At 44.6% G+C, this 18,255-nt stretch overlaps 1 protein-coding gene across 1 annotated transcript in view; it reads right to left on the bottom strand.

Moving 5' to 3' along the window:
* Nucleotides 1-18,255, bottom strand: part of ZFHX3 (zinc finger homeobox 3) — a 382,144-nt gene that overhangs the window by 315,170 nt on the left and 48,719 nt on the right. The window lies entirely within an intron of this gene.

The following is an 18,255-nucleotide window of genomic DNA, read 5'->3' as shown; positions in this document are numbered from 1 at the left end:
TTGACGCATCAAAAAATGAAATGCTCCTCTGAAAATCCTAGAGCCTGTGGCATAACTTCTTCATTTAGATAATTTCTAAAGTAGCTGTTATTTACCCAGAAACCAAAGAACAATCTGTGTTATTAAGATTTTTTTTCCAATACATAACATTATCTCTTAACATTGCTAAATATTCATTATAGAAACACACAGCCTTCAAAAATCTGATTGTTTTTTCATTAAATTTGGATACTTGGGAGGATTCTATGCCCAAGTTAAATAAACAGATACCTGGCTAATTTTCAAGTGAATGTTTAAAACACAAATAGTATCAATCACGACAAGGGCAGGTGCTCCCTGTCCCTCAGCCCCTCGGGGTGCCCACCCTTCCCCTCCCGGCCCTGCTGGACCTGCAGGGAGCTCCTGAGTTCCCAGCAACTCTCTCAGAGGGAAGGCAAGAGAATTTTGCTGGTTCAAGATCTTTCCTTCTTTTGAAGTTCTATATCTGGTATTTTTAAGTCACATCCTCCTTCCCATCTTTCTGTAACATGGAAAATGTCACACATTGTCCAGACACAATTTCAACAACTTCATTGATAACAGAGGGTGCTTATTAGTACATTTATTTCAATCAGATACGTATTTGCATTCAAAGTTACTGCAAAAAAATTTAACCAGAAGATTAATACAGTGCCTTAATCTGAGCATAGTAAAATCCAGGAGCTGATCTTGAAGCCTGTGCTCTAAACTTACCTGTTGACTTTCTACAGCCGTACACAAAAATCAAGTCATTGCAAAAAAAAAAAAAAGAAAAAAAAAAAGGTATTTTTACAGCCCGAGCCAGACTGTTCCTACCATTTGCAGGAACAACTGCTGAGTTTACACAAGAAAATAGTATTTAAAAACAATGTCTGAGCCTACATCCCTTCCTTAAAGTAATTTTTAATGCAAATTAGTCCTTCCTAACCTAAGTGTGGTTTAAACCAAGCCAGAGCTGTTGGCCACCGTGCAAACCAGTCCAGCAGAGTTTTACCGCCAGAGGAGATCGGGTCAGAGATGGCTCCTGGTGTCAGATCAGTCACTGACTGCCTCAATTACCTTTGGCAAACCATTTAACCTTTCTGTATTAATGGTTTCCTGCCAGTAGAATAGTTCTTCATCATGCTCGGGAGGAGTTTAGCCCGTTAATTAATAAAAATAACTATAAAAACACTCTTTTTTTAATTCCAGGAGCTATCTGTTCTGCAGAATAATACTGAAACTCCAAACTCCTCTGCACATTAGGTAGAAATGAGCTATTTCTAGGTAAGTGGGTGCTATTTCAGAGCAGATTTTCAGCATCCACACCCTAATGGCTTCACAAATGATGAAGAACAAGGCTCAGGGTTTTCTTGCAGCTCGTGACTAACAACAACAAAAACTGCAGTTTGTCCTGAACTGACAACGTGCATGGTTTAGAACACTCCCCTAAGTTTTAATGAGCTAAATGAGTTTAAAAGGTATCTCTTGTGAAAGTGGCCTTGATCTGAAACCTTCCATGCCTTGCTTCAGGCTGAACCAACCTCAGTGTCTGGAAACAGCCCTGGCCAAGGGAGTGCCGAAGGGAAACGGGCAGACGCAGCTCCGCTGCGGCGTCCTGGCGGGGACCACTGCAATACAGTCTATTCCAGAATCATTTTTCTTTTTATTATTTCATTAAGTTGTATCTCACTAAAGTTCCTCCTAGGATCTCTCTACAGCACCAAATTTTTCATTGAGAAAACTATAAATCATAGGCCTAAATTACAATTTAATTATAAACGCCTTCCCTTCTAATGCTGCCTGGGACCTTTTACCCTCCTACATAATTCTAAAAAATGACCCCTGTCATAATTTCCTTCACTAGAATAATATGCAGAGATCTAATCCTGAATCCTGCTGTCTTATAATTTAATATAAGAGGTAATTATTATTCAAAAGATAATGTTGCAGATATTGAAAATATTCTGAAGTTTAAGTCTAAAAAAAACCTTCCCTTGGTATGTAAAAGCCTCTTATTTGACTCTTGTGAGAAAGGAAATAAATAAAAAGGTTTTAAGACTGTATGCAAAATGTTAGAAATATTATTTGTAGCTGAGATTTGTCAACTCTAATTTCTATAACCCTTGAACTACAGAGAAAACACTCACAAGCAGCAAAAGCAAGAAGGCACCAGACCATTTATTATTGATCTCTGCTTTTTGCCATAGGTTAGACAGACAGCTCTGGACTGCTGATATCCAGCTGAAAAATACACTTTAGGTGGCTCCACATTCTGGAACACAAGGAAGTCTAAGGCGAGCCAAAGTCAAAAGAAAACCAAATCAAACAAAACCCACCATCATGAAATCACCTTCTTACTTCTCACATTTTATTTTAAATTGATCACATCAAAGGCACAGTTACGTTTATCCGAAACACTCCTGTGAAGAAGTTAATTATAATAAAACCTTAAGGAATTTGTTTTCCTAGTACATTTTAATACTAGGAATTAGTACATTTTTCCCCAAGTTAGAAAAGCAAGGAGTAACACCATTATGTCAGTTCATCTTGCACAAGAGACGTGGATTTAATCTCAGCCCAGGAACACGGCTGTTACTGCCTGTTCCCTCTACATAGGAAGGCTTTGACCTTAAAGCCCTTTTTTCTAAAACTGGGATTCATCAATAAAAATGTGTTTTCTTTCAAGTTAACTCTTAGGGTATGCAGGAATATCTACTAAAGAGGGGAACTGAGTGCAGCTGGAGCAGGAGAAGGTGAGGATGAACACAAGGAAAGAGAATTAACAGTAATAATTCAAGTATAGTAGAGTGAAATTCACAAAACTGGAATGTTTTCCTTGTTTCAAATTCAGGGAGCAAGCCCCATTTTTTTCAGGTAAATGAGATATCAAATGAGCTTTATTGCTTTTAACCATATCCAGCTCCATCAGTGAGAACAAATAAAATCCCCTAACTGACAGATTCAACATCCGGAAGAGGGAGAGGCCAGGGAGGTTATCAGAAAATGGGGTTCACAAGAGGTAATTATAGCCTGTGCTCACCCTGCTTAGGTGAGGCAGAACATCACGATACAGCTCCATAAAAATCAAACTATATAATGCAGAGGCACCAGTTTACTGCTCTCTTTGGTTTTGCTTTGGGAGCAGTTCATTTAAGACATAATAAATTGAAGGTTTTTTCCTCCTGTCCCTCCATAAATCCAGGGACAGTGCAAATGAGGAGGTGCTCATTACGGACAAAGGAAAGGGGCTCCCCAGACAGTGACACGAGCTGGGAGTGCTGAAGCTCTCATTAAAGGGAGCCTGTGCTTTTTTGTAATAAGGAATATTACTTAATAGCACTCCAAGCATGGTTCACTTCATACTGCTGAAGTGAGCTTTTGGGGGGCAGTGAAGGGGAAAAGAGGGAGCATCCACAGTACCACAAACACCATAAAAACAGCGATGGAGTTTTGCCTGTAACACATTAATAATAAGTAAGGAAGTGTCACTGACTGCCTCTAACTGAATGGCTTCATGCAACACACGGATTCAAGGATCCTAGGGGGATTCACGGAAGGTGTTAGACTTTACTCCTAAATAAACAAACAGAACCAGACTGGAGGGACACAGGTAGGAAATCATTTCAGTTCTCAAAGCAGAAGGATAAAAAAAGGTTTGAAGCCACCACCAGGGCAATTGGCCAAGAAACCAGTACTATAAACACATTACCACATCACAGAATTTCCCTAAGAAGATCTTGTGGTTGTCCCTACAGAATTTAACTCTGGTTTTGCCAAACCATCACTCCCACCTGTCAGATTACTTTCAGTCGTGCAGCTATCGCTGAGTGTGCTCACTAGCTCAGCTTCCTGTTGTCTGAAAGCTCAGTAAATATATTTCCTACTCTGTGATTCAGCTCATTAAAGCAAACACTGCAGTGACCCAGGGTCAGGGCACACCCCTGCCAAAACTCAGTGTATACCTCCTTGCATTCTGACAGTGATAAGTTTGCCCTAAAAATGATTCTTCAACCCATTCTACACCACTCATCTCAATCAAATTTCCTGAGCTTGCAAATAAACAAAGTCGTGTGAGGTGTGTCAAAAACCTCCCTAAACTGGAGATCTATGACAGTGAGTGCTCCTTCCCTGCCCACACCTGTTAGGCTGCTATAGAAGTTGTTGTGTTGCTTAGGAAATATTTTTTCTGTCAAGAATGTGTTTGTTATTCATTCCCTTGTCATCTTCCAAGCGCTCACAAATAGTTTGGTTTCTTTTCCCAGAGCTTCAGCAGGAACTGGAGGTTACTTGACTGGTCAGCAACTCCTGCCTGAAGTCAGGACACTGAACTGTTTCCCAGGATTTCACCTCCCCTGCACAAGACTTCAAAACTAGCCACCTCTGGTTGAGTTTATTTTGGCTCTACATATTCTTTTAATGAGTTTTGAAACCAACAGTTCTGACAACAGCTCTCTTGGACACTTTAAGCTGTTTCTTCTCTCTTCAGGACTCAGATCTCACCCCTTTGGCAAGGGCATTAATTATGGTAACTGCTGTCCAACAGGCAGCTTCAAGAGAGACAATACAGAAACTTCTGGCTGTCTCAAAATTCTCCTTCCTCTCCACTGAATGGTGATCCTACACTTCTCTTTATTTTCCCATTCCTCATGCTCTTAGCATTCTTATTCTTGCTATTCTGACACATCTTGCATCCTATTTGATGACTTGGCCTCTCTGGTTTTATCACTATGTGCTCTGCTGTATTTTTATACTTATTCATGCCAGTCTGCAAGGTGGTTCCTTACTACTGGCATCCATCCGCTGCACTAGGATAGTTTGCATTTGATAAAAAGATCCCATTTATGTTATTATTCTGGTTCTGGGTCTGAATAATTCCCAATAATTGCCACATTAGGTGTCCAACACTTCCAATCACTGTCACTGATTATTCTTAGTTTTAATTGCCCACTAAACTCAAAACTTGCTGCCCTTTTGCCTGTGATGGCCCAAGCAGTTTTGGCTTGGCCTTCTGCCTTCCTTTGACACACCCACTCTACATTCCAGCGAGCGTCTAAGTTTTTTCACACTACTGGTATACAGGGGACTAGCAATATTGTCACTTTTCTCCTGTCTGTAACTGGAGACCACAACAAAGAGAGAAAAATCAAGCCCAAGCTTGCAGTCATTGCTGATGGCAGCACCTATTCACGGTCCAAGAACAGCCATTCCTCCAACTTTGCAGCAGTACTTTTGCAAATGGAACCCAGCCCCAGCACATTCTCTCTCCCATGTAATAGGCTGCTTTAAGAGCACGTTTACTTAGTCCTCATCAAACACGGGTAATTGACAGCTCTCCACCCCCAGCATCCCCACTCCGAGAAGGCCGTTTCCCCAGGAGCCGCCTCAACCAACCTCAAACACTTTATTACTGGTCAATTTGGGTTTCCTGCCCACTGTAAGTGGCAGTGCTGAGGGTCTCTAACTCTCTCTTGTCTCGCTAATCAATATAAGCAGTCACTTCCACGGCGTTTCCCTGCTACTCAGCAAGAAGGACGAGAGAGTGCCACGGGTTGTAAATAGCGGAACAGCCTCGGTGGTACATCAGGAAGTTAAACTTCAGAAATAGGAGCCTGCTTTTATTTTGGACTTTTGGGCTTCTTTTTTGGATTTTCTCTGTTTTGGTTCTTTCCAGGCAGAGCAAAGCACTGCACGTGGTTTTATGCCATTCCCACTAAGAGCCTCCTCGGTGGGGAGGGTCATAATTACCCTCCCAGGAACAAAACTTCTCTGGGAGCAGCACGTGGCTGGAGACAGCACCAAGAAATTCCATAAAGTGCCAACCACAGCTTTACAGTCACCGCATTATGGGTATGAGAAAGTTGGGATTAAACAATTATTGCCTGGAACTAAGGCAGTAAAATTTGTTTATGAGGTAAATTTTAACAAGAAACAAACAGTTAGTGTTGTTTATAAGCAAACTCGAGCTGTAAAATCCAGGGAATGCTTTGTAAATGCCCGTCCATGGGCCAGGTGAGGTCCTGGAGGGAAGCTCCCTGCTGCTTGCAGCTGGCTCTCACACGCACAGTGTGACCAGCTCCAGGTGACATCAGAGCCAGTGGCTTTGCCCAAGGATGGCAGGGACAAAACCTTCACTTGCTGCTGAAGGTGTTTCTTCTCACAGGTCTTCCCTTCCTTTGCATGGAACGACCTCCTTGTCCTGTCCATACCCAAAACAGCCACAATGACTACTCACAGTATGCTGGTATTCTTTAGGTTGGAAAAAGGCTTCTGAGCTCCTCAAGTCCAACCATTAACGCACCGCTGCCAAGGCCACTGCTAAACCACGTCCTTGCCAAGAGATAGAAGTCTATGATCCAGCAGCAAGTAAGTCAAGCAGAGTCTGCTCGAGGCCTCTCTGGTGTAGAGCAGAATGCTTGGATCCAGTCCTAAATTCGGTATAGTCTGGTTTCCCATTGCCACCTCGTTTAAGAGGAATTGCCCATATTTTTACTCAGCACTGCAACGTACTCTGTTTTAATGAAATTATTTCATCAGGCTGAGCCCCAGGAGGACTCTAGGTCCCCCTGCAGTGCAGCGTGACTGCACCATTAAAGCCAGCACAACCGCGAGGAGCAGCCTCTCAAAGCTGACTCCTGTAGCAGGGCAGCAGAGAGGGAGCATCCACACTTCCACAGCCCAGCACAGGATGGTCCAGGGATGCTGCCAGTGTGGAAACTAAAGACCAGCCCCTGAAAAGCCAGAGCCAAAGGCTGATGGGGAACAGCAGGGACACAGATGTAGGGCCAGAGCAGTCCCTGCACCTGGCTGTGCAGCACAGCCACCCTTCCACCTCCATGGCCACCCAGTGAGCACACACTGCCCGGGCAGTACCCAGGAATGCTACTACTTTCATTAAAACCCTCTTGGCATACTTTGAGGAAGGAAGTCCACCTTTGCTGATCCCACTTTACTCTTCCACAACAAGAAAGAAATAAAAAACCCGAGGAGGAAAACTGTAACGTTATTCTTTTTACCGCACATACACACACACAAAAAATCTTTAAAAGTGAGTATCTGCCTACTGCAAAGTATTGAGGTGAAAAGGGAGGTGTTATCATCCCTGTTCCCCCAGGATCTCTTAGAGCGTGTGTGTTTCTGTGGTGGTTGGCTTGTGGTTTCGTTGTTCACTACAGTTTCCCAGAGCCCTATATTTTACTGAAACATAAGTACAGGCCCACCAATTTGCTGACAAGCTGATCTATTGGCTCTAGGACACTGAGGGGAATTATGCTCCTGCCGCCCTGATGCTCTCCTTTGTTTAGAAAAAGAAGAGAGAAAGAGAGAGAGTGAAAAAAAAAATCCTCAATCGTTTAGTACAAGTCATTTTACATGCTGGGATAATGAAGTATAAAAATGCCTTCAAAGGACTGATTTCCTACTTTTAACTCACTACCAGCCGAGCTCTTTGTGAGGCCCTCTGGAACATGCATTCCCAGTCCCACTCAAACAAAAGAGCTGCGAATTCATTAAACTATTTAATTATGCCTTTTTATTTTTCTCCATTAGCAAGCCCTGCCAGTACAAAGTAAATAAAGCCACCATGGTCTTTCCCCAGCAGACACACTGACTGTTTTTATTCTTTATTCAGTTTACAATATAAAGGGCTATTTTCCCCCCTCCTCCTATTCTTGGCGAGTTTCCTAATACAAGCCCTACAAACAGAAGCATCCAACTGTACATGCGACGCATGGAAGCCGGGAGCAGCACTCAGCATTGCGAGCACATACCCCAGACAGCTTTCAAAGTACCAGCAGCCAACGGCAGCCTAGCAGCACTTTGCAGCCAACGCGGAAAAGATATTAGCTTTTTTTTTATACTCTAGTAAATTTGCTTTTTACATCTATTTCTTTTCAGAAGGGCTTGTTATTGAGCTTACTGTCCACAAATTCCATTGATCTCAGGCTGTGACTCAATCCATATGCTCACGCTTTGACACCAGCACAGCAAGCAAGCGATACAAATCCTGTTCAGGCTACAAACTTATTGATTTTATAGATTTCCCCCAAAGTTGTGATAATGATATATCATTGTTAAATTTGGTAGAACAAACTGCTTTCCCAATCTGTCAATGCGAGCATGAAAACCAATTCACAGCCTTGTTTAGAAGGCTTTCCCTTCAGAAGAATAACTACTGCTGGCAGAGGCAGATCACCAACACCCCGCCGCTGGCAGCGGGGTGATGGATGTCACCTTTCCAGTTGCCCTTTCCTGACCCACAGCCCGCTGCGTTCCCAGACTTGCCTCCTGGTTATGAGAACCACCCTTATTTTTCAGAAGCCTTTCTCAAATTCATTATTTAAAACTTGCAGTAGATGTAAACCGTAATAATAGCTTTTAAACATATTTCCTTTAAATATTTTAGATGCATTAAGATGACATGAGAATTATTGATTTTAGCAAATCACTTTTGCTTGTTCTGTTCCTGGGCTCAGATAAATGGCAGAGCCAAAGCCGTGCTTTTCCCTTCCATGAGAGGGAGACAGAACACTGGCTTAAAGAGGAGTGGCCTCACTTCCTGCTCCACCACAATTCCTCAACCTCCCAACAGTGGGAACAACAGAACATGTTCCTTCACAGACCGCCTTGCCCTGCCAAACCCACTCGGGCATTTTCCTCACGGCGTCCCACTGCCAAAGCAGAAACCTGATCTGCCACATCTCCCAACCAGCAAGCACGAGGCTGTGCCAGAGGCATTAGGAAGACGAAACTCAAGCTGTTTCTCAGGTTCTGAGAACGCGACATGAGACGCTCATCAGTCCTTCTGTGCTTATCACAGGACAGAAAGGCTCTCACCAGCACCGTGTCTGCAGGGCGCAGGAGATGGACACAAACTGTAAACAGCTGTTGTGTTTTTAACAAACCATGAAATAGCTCCAACAAAACCGTTTGCTGGAATGACAATGTCAGCTTTCATTCCCACATTCTCCTCCAGCTCTGAAGCAACTATTAGGCCTCCAGAAGGAGACCTAGAAATCATGAACAAAACACTTGCCAAAGAGACTTAAGTTAATAAAAAGGCAAGACTTACACATTTAAAAAACTAAATTTAGGAAATCCATGTGAATAAATAGTTTCTCTTGAAAACTCTCTTTGCCATCCCAGCCTTTCCATCTGCTATTTATCCATCTTCACTCAACATCCATCTCTTAGCACTGGAAAAGCAGCTTAACTCCTCCAACATGATGTCACTAGTTCAACATATCCCACACAGAGAAAGCCTCACTGTGCTCTCCCCAGTCCTGCTGGTGATACATGCCCACATCTGGCAACACAGCCCTGAGCATTCACCATGTTCCTGGACAACAGCTCGGAGACACATTTTGAAGGGCTGAACATCTCCCACCAGTGCCTATCCTTTCATTTCTGATTTAATTCAAGGTGATAGGTGCTGAACTCCTTTACCTACCATGGCTTTTTCTGAACTTGCTGAATGCCTTTTCCAAATATGTCTTTGTGAAAAGTCTTTCTGAACTTCAGGGCACTTGAAATTCAAGTACATGCCTGTGGTTTCTCTTCTCGGTCTTCTAACTCTGATAAGAAACAACAACTCTGCTGTACTTCTCATTCATCTGTAGTATTTTCACTGTTTCCTCACTGAAACAGCAATGTCAGGCTAAGAGAAAGGTGACAGAACAGCACAAATTCAGATATTTTATTATCATGTCGCTGAAGAGCTGTGCTTCGTGCTTCTCTTTCAGAGTGTGGGCACAAAGGGTCTCACAAGAACAGACTGTCTATTTGCTGGGCAGAGGAGCTTCTATCAGTGAGAGAATCAGCATTCAGCTATTGCTGCTTGAAGAAGTGAAGACCTTAACCCAGGAAGCGTCATCATGAACTCATGTGTGATGGGAGAACTGAGACTTGGTGAAACTGCAGGGCTTGCCAAAGGGCTCACGTGAAACCAGTGGTAAGGTGGCTCCCCAGGGTGGAGACCCTCATTCCATGTATATTACACCCATTCTGGATCATGTCAGCTCATGTTTTCTTCAAGAGATTCACAAAGGGAATGTCCTCTCATATTCCTCATTATTCCTTGTTTACTGGACAAATAATGACTTTACTCCAGCCAGCCCCTGCGGTAGTAAAGACATCACAGGGTCCTCCTACTTGGTTCCTGATGACCCTCCATACCACTTGATATTGAATTTATATGACCCCCACAATAGGAAAAACCTGACCCTGGTGTTCTGTGGTGTTCCCACTCAGGGTAACAGAACATGGGGGAGGATTAACATCATGGCTCCAGATGACGACAGAAGGGAACTGCTGTCTCAGAAAAAATTAAGTTTGAATGTGTAACAGGAATCTAAAGACATCCAAAGAGTACAAGTACTTCTAAAATTATCTTAATTCCTTCCTTGCTCTGTGCCAAAGCAATCTGTTTGGACAAGCCACAGAATCTCTGCCTTCAATTTACACTTCTGGAAAAATAAGTCTTTCCTTTCTCGCATCCCACTCTTTCTCACTTTCCACCCCCCAAAAAAAAAGGGAGAGAAAAGGGGAAAAAAAGCCCTTCCTGATAATTGCACTGGTCCAAATGTGCAGGGCTTTCATACAGAATGATGGCTTCCCTTGTCTCCTGCATTTGTTCATCTCCTTTGGGAGGAGCAATTTACAGAAAGCATTATCGATTTTTGCCATAATAGGTACAGAGATGCCTCACTGTCCCCGCTCAGCCAGCTCACTCTCTGCATCACAACTGTCAGGCCAGTTTGTGAAGACCGTCATTATTTTTTTTCAAGTAAATCCATCACAGGACTGGGGGAAAAGTGATGAAAATAAAATTATTTTCACCTTGCCATAAAAAAGAATGGCTGTGTTCCCTAACAGAAATAAGTGCAAATGCTGTCAACTAAGAGAGCGGAAGGAAAATTCAAAGCAAATAAAAGTGGGCTGGGGGGAGGACGGGAAGGGGGGTGCGAGGAGCCATGGCAGGAGCTAATTTACTTTGAACACATTCTGGAATTTTCCTGTTAAAGCCGCTATTTACAACTCTTCCAGTTGTTCTTCATGTTCTCATTTCTCAGGAAGTGCTGAAATCTATACTTTGTACAGATATTTACTTTGGCTTTTAGGGCGTAGAGGAGATTGCGGGTTTGGGGATGCAGTTATTAAATATTATTGGTCTGGGGGATGAAATGTGCCGTGAAAGCTCCCTGTGAATGCAGACCACCCACCCGCCCCAGGATTACCATTGCACTCGCTCCTTTGTGCGGGGCTGGGGGCTTCTCCCACTCCCCATTCTCTGGGGCAAGCTGAGGCCACCAAACTCATTCTGTCCCTGATCAGCATGTGAATGTTGTAGGACACTTACTTCAAATATTTCTGAAGCTAAAAAAGCCTTTTAGAAATCACATCTAAAAACAAACAATTCCCCCCTGCCCCTCGCCTGCATTGCTGACTCTCCGACAAGCCCTTTGGTATTCATCCCTCCTCCTTGATTAGTTTTTGCTGTACCCTTCATGTTGGTCACTTATCTCACATCTTGAAGGTCACACTCTGTACTCCCCTATTCCAGCAGCCCTGCCTTGCTTTTCATTCCTGAAGACAGCCTTGTTTTGGGCTCAGAAGGTTTAATCCAAGAATTGGCTCTGGATCTAATTCCCAGATCCTCAGTTCATTAGCCATGAAAAGTGATAGCTGCTTAAGATTTTTATGAGCCATTGTTCCAAAGCGGGCCACAGAAACGGCACAATTACCCAGTGCAGTGCACAAAGCCCTGGCTGCCTCTGGCACTGACACGACGAGCTCGATAGCAATCAAACAGCTTAATGAAAAGCAGCAAGTTTGCTCTTGGTAAGGAGTGAGGGATCTGTGAAGTTTGTTTCCAAGTGGTACTTTCTGTAAGGACACTTGTTAGGACAAAATTTAAATCACCCTACCCATCCTTCAGGAGCATTGCTGCTAAAGGAGACAACTTGGCTTTTTGACCCTTCCACACAAGCACTTGTGAACATCACAGAATCCTTTGGGTTGAGAAAGGATTTAAAATCATTAAGCCCAGCTGTTTCCCCAGCACTAACCTGTGTCCCCAAGTGCCACATCCACATGGCTGTTAAATCCCTCCAGAAATGGGGACCACACCTGGCAGCCTCTGCCAATGCCTGGTCATCCTTTTCATGAAGAAATTCTGCCAGATGTCCAACCTGAACCTCTCTGGCACAGCTTAAGGCTGATTCCTCTTTGTCATGTTCCTTATTCCCTGGGAGCAGGGAGGAACTCTGAGAACAACTGGACTTCCTATTACCTCCAGCATTTAAAGCTCATCTGTCCTATCCCTCTGGACTCTCAAGCATATTTAGACATTAATATTGAAACTTTAATTCATTGCAATTATGCCAGGCAAACAGTGATAAAACCAACAAGGTGGCTGGACAGAAACATCAGAGGATTGCTCCCAGGCAGGGTGCAGCAGAAGCCCAGGAACAGTCCCACGTTCAAGTAACTACAAGGATGTGATGCAGGCCAGCAAAATTTAAGAGGTTTAGAAGTAAAGTGGGTACTCTACTGAGTGGTGGATTGAGAATAAATGTAGCCAGACCCAGCACAGCTCAAGTGCTTTCAGCAGCCCCTGGGCTCCGGCCGCCGCGGGGCCGACAGAAATCCCACGTGCCCCAGCTGCCGTGCCAGACAGCACGAGCTGGGCTGAGGGCACCCTCCAGGATCCACTCCCAGGTCCTTACATCCTGCCTTCATGCACCTTGTGGCCACCCCATAGCTGGCTGCATCATGTCTGAGCTCAGCAGCATGTCCTGGACAAAGGGATGTCCCTGTGCCTGCATCTGCCACCCTCATTCCCCAAGGACAGCCCTTGGGTCCAGCACATCCCACCGGGTTGCAAATCGAGCCAGCTGCCCCTTGCAGAGGGAACGTCCCTGCCCTGAGACTGCCCACCCAGAGAACCAGCACCAAGCCAGCTGAAACCCATGCCTCAGATTACTCCACAGCAAGATCCCCACATGAGCCCTTCAGGATTGAGGACAAGCAGCAGAACCTTGGCACCTTGTGTCCTTGGATCAACAGTCATCACAGCAATAGCTTTGTGTCCTGCGGATATTTCTGGTCTGTTTCTCACTGGACATATTTATATAAAAACCCTTATGTATTAAGAAAAGCAAACATAAAGCAATAGCTAGCTACACATGTATGAACATGAAATGATGCTGCTGCTCTCAGTAAACAGTCAGTGCCTTTCACGGTGGAGCTGGGCTGTGATGATTCTTGTGGGTCCCTTCCAGCTCAAGATCTTCCAGGAGTCTGTGATTTCATGGGAAGAAAGTGAGAGCTGGGAGAGCAGCAGTGCTGGGGACAGCAGCAGTGCTGGGGACAGCAGGCACACACAGGCCTGGCAGTGCTGCGCTCTCCTTTGGAGCTCCACCGCCTCCAGAGCCCACAGAGACACCCCACCCACGGGCTTTGTACCTGCCTCAGGTACCTATAGAAATTCAAATCCTGGTTTCTCACTAGAAAGCAAAAAATAAACTTTGTCATATAGATCAAACATATCAGGACAGTTTTGCTAGTTTATTAAGTGTATCTCACACTCTCCGCTGTGCAAACAACAGGGCAGTCCTGTCAATGAATTCCCATCCTAGGGGAAACATTAGTTGAAATTAGTTTAGTTTGTTCCTTTGCTCTAATGAGTACATGTGAGATTGTAATTGTTTCTAACTCTCTGCTCGCTCTCCCCACACCGAGGGCCGTGTCAGGGCAGGTGGCCACCTCCTGGCTCTGTCATTTAGCCAATATTGAGCTGCACTTCATTCCTACATATGTTCAGACACAGCCATCCCCACCCAGAACAGATGTACCCACACGCACACGTGGCTGCTGGTTAATGCAACAAGCACAGTAAAAACAGGAGGACTGGGGAAATTTGGAAAACAGCCTGCAGAAAAACAGCTCTCATTTAACTTTTTAATTTTAAACTATATTAAATTAACCATGATCACAGGAGGAGTAAGTGCTGAAACCAGACCAGTTCAAGGGTTTGACGCCAATGTTTACATTTGGGAACAAATGGGATTTCACTGCGGACATGGAACACGTGCATACCCACCCCTCTTCCTTCCAGCTGCAGCATTAAGTGTGGCTTCGCTCTGAAAAATCACAAGAGAAATGGCAACTTCATACTCAAAGATTCCCTCCCCATGTGCAAACACGGTCAAGCCCATTGACTTTAGTGACAAAACAGCTCTTTGCCAAATTTTTGTGATGCCACGTCACTGCAGACACTAATACATGTGCAACAGTACTCATGTCAAATTCACCATGTTTACTGAGCTCTCGTCAGTTCTAACTGAAGGGGCAAAGAAAGGGACAAGGAAAATGTCCAATTGCAAGGACACGCTCACACGAGTGACTGACATGGATCTTGCCAGAGGTGATCCACCTCCACCAGTGCTTGCTTTGGCCAGACAGTATTTGCTGGCATCTCCCAAGGCTTTTCTTTTTCCTTTTTTTTTAAGGGACAAGAAATTAACTTCTCACATGTCCCTCAACACTCCCTGGGTTTGTCACTGCTGGCAATCCAACTGTTGTCAAACTTGTATTTTAACAACTTTGTTTCTTTTCATGTTTTGTTAAATCTGACGGTGTCATGCCACAGTTCTCACCTACACTTCAAGCACACAGTTACCATTAAACAAATAAAATATAAAGAGACATGAACAGAACTGCTCATCTTAGAAGAGAAATAGAACTGAGTATCTAATTTAAATGGATATTTAAGTGAGCAAATAGGGCGAGTGATGCACCCTCCTTGCAGACAAAAACACATGCATCGAATTTCCATGGGTTTGGTGGCCCATGGAGTAGAAGTTGGAAGGAAGAAAGAAATCTCTCTGGTTTTTGGGTAGAATTAAACTAGGGAGGAAGTACATAAGAAAGCAGGTTATTTGTGGAAAAACACTAGGACAGAAATTGAGTCTGCTGTGCTGCTTTGTGCTCAGCCTCTGGCTGTCCAGCTGGTAACCAGATCATGTGGAATGCAGGCCTCCGAAAGGTGGAAAAAGATCTGAAATATGAAGCACTGCTGTTTTACTGCTAATTCAATAGGGAAAAAACCCTATAAAATATTAAAGAAAGTATTTAAAAATATATTAAACACAATTTGTACCATAATAGCTTAACCTGACATCAAAACGCAGCTTACAGCTTGTTTGTGCCGAGTTCCAGAACGCGGCTAACGGAATCACAGGCGGAATGTTCCACACAGCCTCCAGCGTTCGGCAAAATAGGATTTGGGCTTCGTTAAAACAAATTCCAGGTGGAAAATTGGGCATGCTGATAAAAGCAATGCAGGAAAGAGTGTTAGCCCTGATAGGGTAGGATGGGTATTGAATTCACTCTTAACATTACAAGACTTAATTAAAGAGGTTGACCTGAGGACCCCAAGCGGCGCCGAGCTAAGAGAGCCATTCCTGCTCCAGCGTGGTGTTACCAAAGTTAATTCTCGTTAATATGACTCCAACTGGAACGTGGAGAGAAACATCCTAATTCAGGGGCAAAGGCTGCATCACTGCTCACCAACAGAAATAAAGAACACAAAGATGAAGATAATGCTTCAACAGCAGCGCATTCAAACGCAGTTCTCATCCAGGGAAGACTAACTTTTATTTGTCAATCAGAATGTTATGTAATTTCCCACGGACATACACAGCACTGTCTTTCAAATGACCCTTCTTATTCCAACGGGAACCAAAAGGACATGAGGGCTCAGGAACACCCTTGGTCTTTGAAGCTGTGGCTCGCTGGGCTGCAGTTCAGTGCTGCTGACTCTCAGCAGCAGCCACACTGGCTGCCACAGCATTAATGTTATTCTTAAAGAAAAGCCTAAATTAATGGGTATTTTTAAGACCAATTCTTCTGTGATTAATTTTTTTGGCTGAATGTCAGTCATGCCAACAGCCATGCCTGTGCTGGACATTGGCACCTGCTGTCCCTCACCTCCTTCCACTCACTGTTGCCCATCGCAGTTCTCAGGGAAACCACCAAGAAACCACAAAGATTCTCCAGTAAGACATGGAGAGGAAGAGACTTTTGTGAGGGGTGAAAACCCTGGGTGATGGGAAGATATCCCTGCCTTCATCCCAAGGGAAGATGAACTGTTAAAATTCTGTGTTTGAAGGCCACCAGTGTTCAAGTGCACTGGGTTCCTAATGCACTTCCAAATAGGTTGTTTTGCCCTTGGTTGTGTAACACTTGCCTGGAGCTGGGACAGGAGGAGATGGGATCAGAACACACCCATGGCTGTGTCCTGGCCCCTTTCTCACAGGGATGGACTTACAGCTATGGATGAAGTTTTCTGTCAGGGAGAAAGTGTTCAGCTGAGAACATTCAGCTTGTCACCCTTCACCTCTGCAGACCCAGGATATTTTATTTCACCAAACTAAAGCAAAGATGTGCTGAAAATGTTGGAAATCATAGACCTCACAACATCTGCAGAGGTTAAGGTGTAACAAAAAAAAAAAAAAAAAAATTATTTCCTCCTTTGAGAACTTCCTCGTACACCAAACCAGGCCCCCATCAAAATTTACAAAAAGAATTTCTGAACAAAAGCACAGTGAGCCTAAACAACATCTGGTCAATCAAATTTACAACAATAGAAAAAGTGCAATAAAAGTTTACTTCTTTTGAAGAAGAAAGACTTATTTTTAAAAGCTTTATATACAACCCTGAAATTAAGGTTTCTAAACCAAACCTCTCTTCAGCTGCAGGACTGGACAAAGACAAGGAGCAGATGAGAGTCAGCCTCTAACTGTGCTCTGCCCTCAGCATTAAAACCTTCCTCTGCTAATCCTTGGAAAGATCAAAATGAAGAACACTGTCAGCAAATTCAAAGCCGTTTCTTGTCATGTGAAAATCCACAGTGATGCTCTGAAAGCCTCTTGGATGGCCACCACCACCACCCTGATGGGCCAGCTGGGGCTGGGGCTAGAGCCCAAGGAGCTGTGAGTGTGAGAGAGTGATCAGATCTCTGCCGTGATCGCTCCGATACATCACACAAACAGCACTGAGCTGCAGCTCCACTCTCCCAAAATTACTGCAGCACACACAAACGGCTGCACTGGGTCCCTCCAAATGTCCACTTAAACCCATGTCCAGCATCCAACAGCCTTCTAAGGCGAGTATTTGCACTCCAGGAGGAGTGTAAATAGAGCAGGCAGGTGATGGGAGAGCATGGACTCCCCTCAGCTGGCTGTGAGCAGTTCCCAAGGGAGCTGTGCAGGAGCTCTGCCTGACTGCAGGCTTCAGTGGGCACCGAGGGGCTCAGGAGAGGTGAAAAAAGGGAGGGCAGTGCCTCTGGGGACTCGTGGTGCTTTTCTCACCCTTTAGTTACAGTATGGGAGAAGGTGCAAAAACGCTCATCAGAAAAACGAGTCATTGAAAAGGATGTGGAGGGTGGGCCCCCTTCCTGAACCACACCGGGGAACTGAGCCCTGGCAAAAGCACGAGGGGACTGAAAGAGAGACAGAGCCCTGCTGGGTGCAGCAGAGCCAAGGATGGGCCTCAGCCAGAGCTGCGACACCGCCCGGCTGAGCGGATCTGCAGCGGATCCCAGAGCAGCAGCCGGAGCAGGCCATGGCTGCCCGCGGTGGGGCCGGGCTCCAGGAGCAGGGACAGTGCCCAGCCCTGACACAAACCAGGCCGGCTGGCATGTCACAGTTAGAGCCACGCTTCCCATAGAGCCTGTGGGTGTCTCGAGAGCAGAAACAGCGACACAACGGGAACAGTGCACGAAGCACCATTTGGCACAAAATTACCACCTCTGCTTTACGAGAACATCTCCTCTCCCCACCCCTTGTGCCAATCACCTGGCAGTTTCCATTTGTCCCTGCATCTAAGCATTGAGGAATTTTTGCCCACAGTCCTTGATCCGTATGTTATCTGTAGATACACAGCTGTTAACTACACACTTTAACCAAAGCATCCGATCATACATTTTCCATATAGATTTGGACTGTCTTTTGTGGCTTGGAAGCACACACAGGTATTGGGAGCAAGATTACTCCAGAAAAAATTCACTAGCAGCTTAATTCTGAAACATGACTGTCACTATAAAGATGTTAAATCTTGTACCTTAAGTTCAGTTGGTTTTACAGAAGGTCCAGCACCATAAATTTTCTAATCCCCAGTTTTGGTCTCTTCTGTCAGTCCTCTCTCCTGCTACTGACTGCCCATCCAGGATTTTTCCGCACAATGCAGCTGAACATC

This window comes from Onychostruthus taczanowskii, unplaced genomic scaffold (genome assembly GCF_017590055.1).
Source record: "Onychostruthus taczanowskii isolate IOZ18803 unplaced genomic scaffold, ASM1759005v1 scaffold18, whole genome shotgun sequence".
In the NCBI taxonomy this organism is placed as follows: domain Eukaryota; kingdom Metazoa; phylum Chordata; class Aves; order Passeriformes; family Passeridae; genus Onychostruthus; species Onychostruthus taczanowskii.
This window is presented reverse-complemented; position numbering and strand designations above follow the sequence as displayed.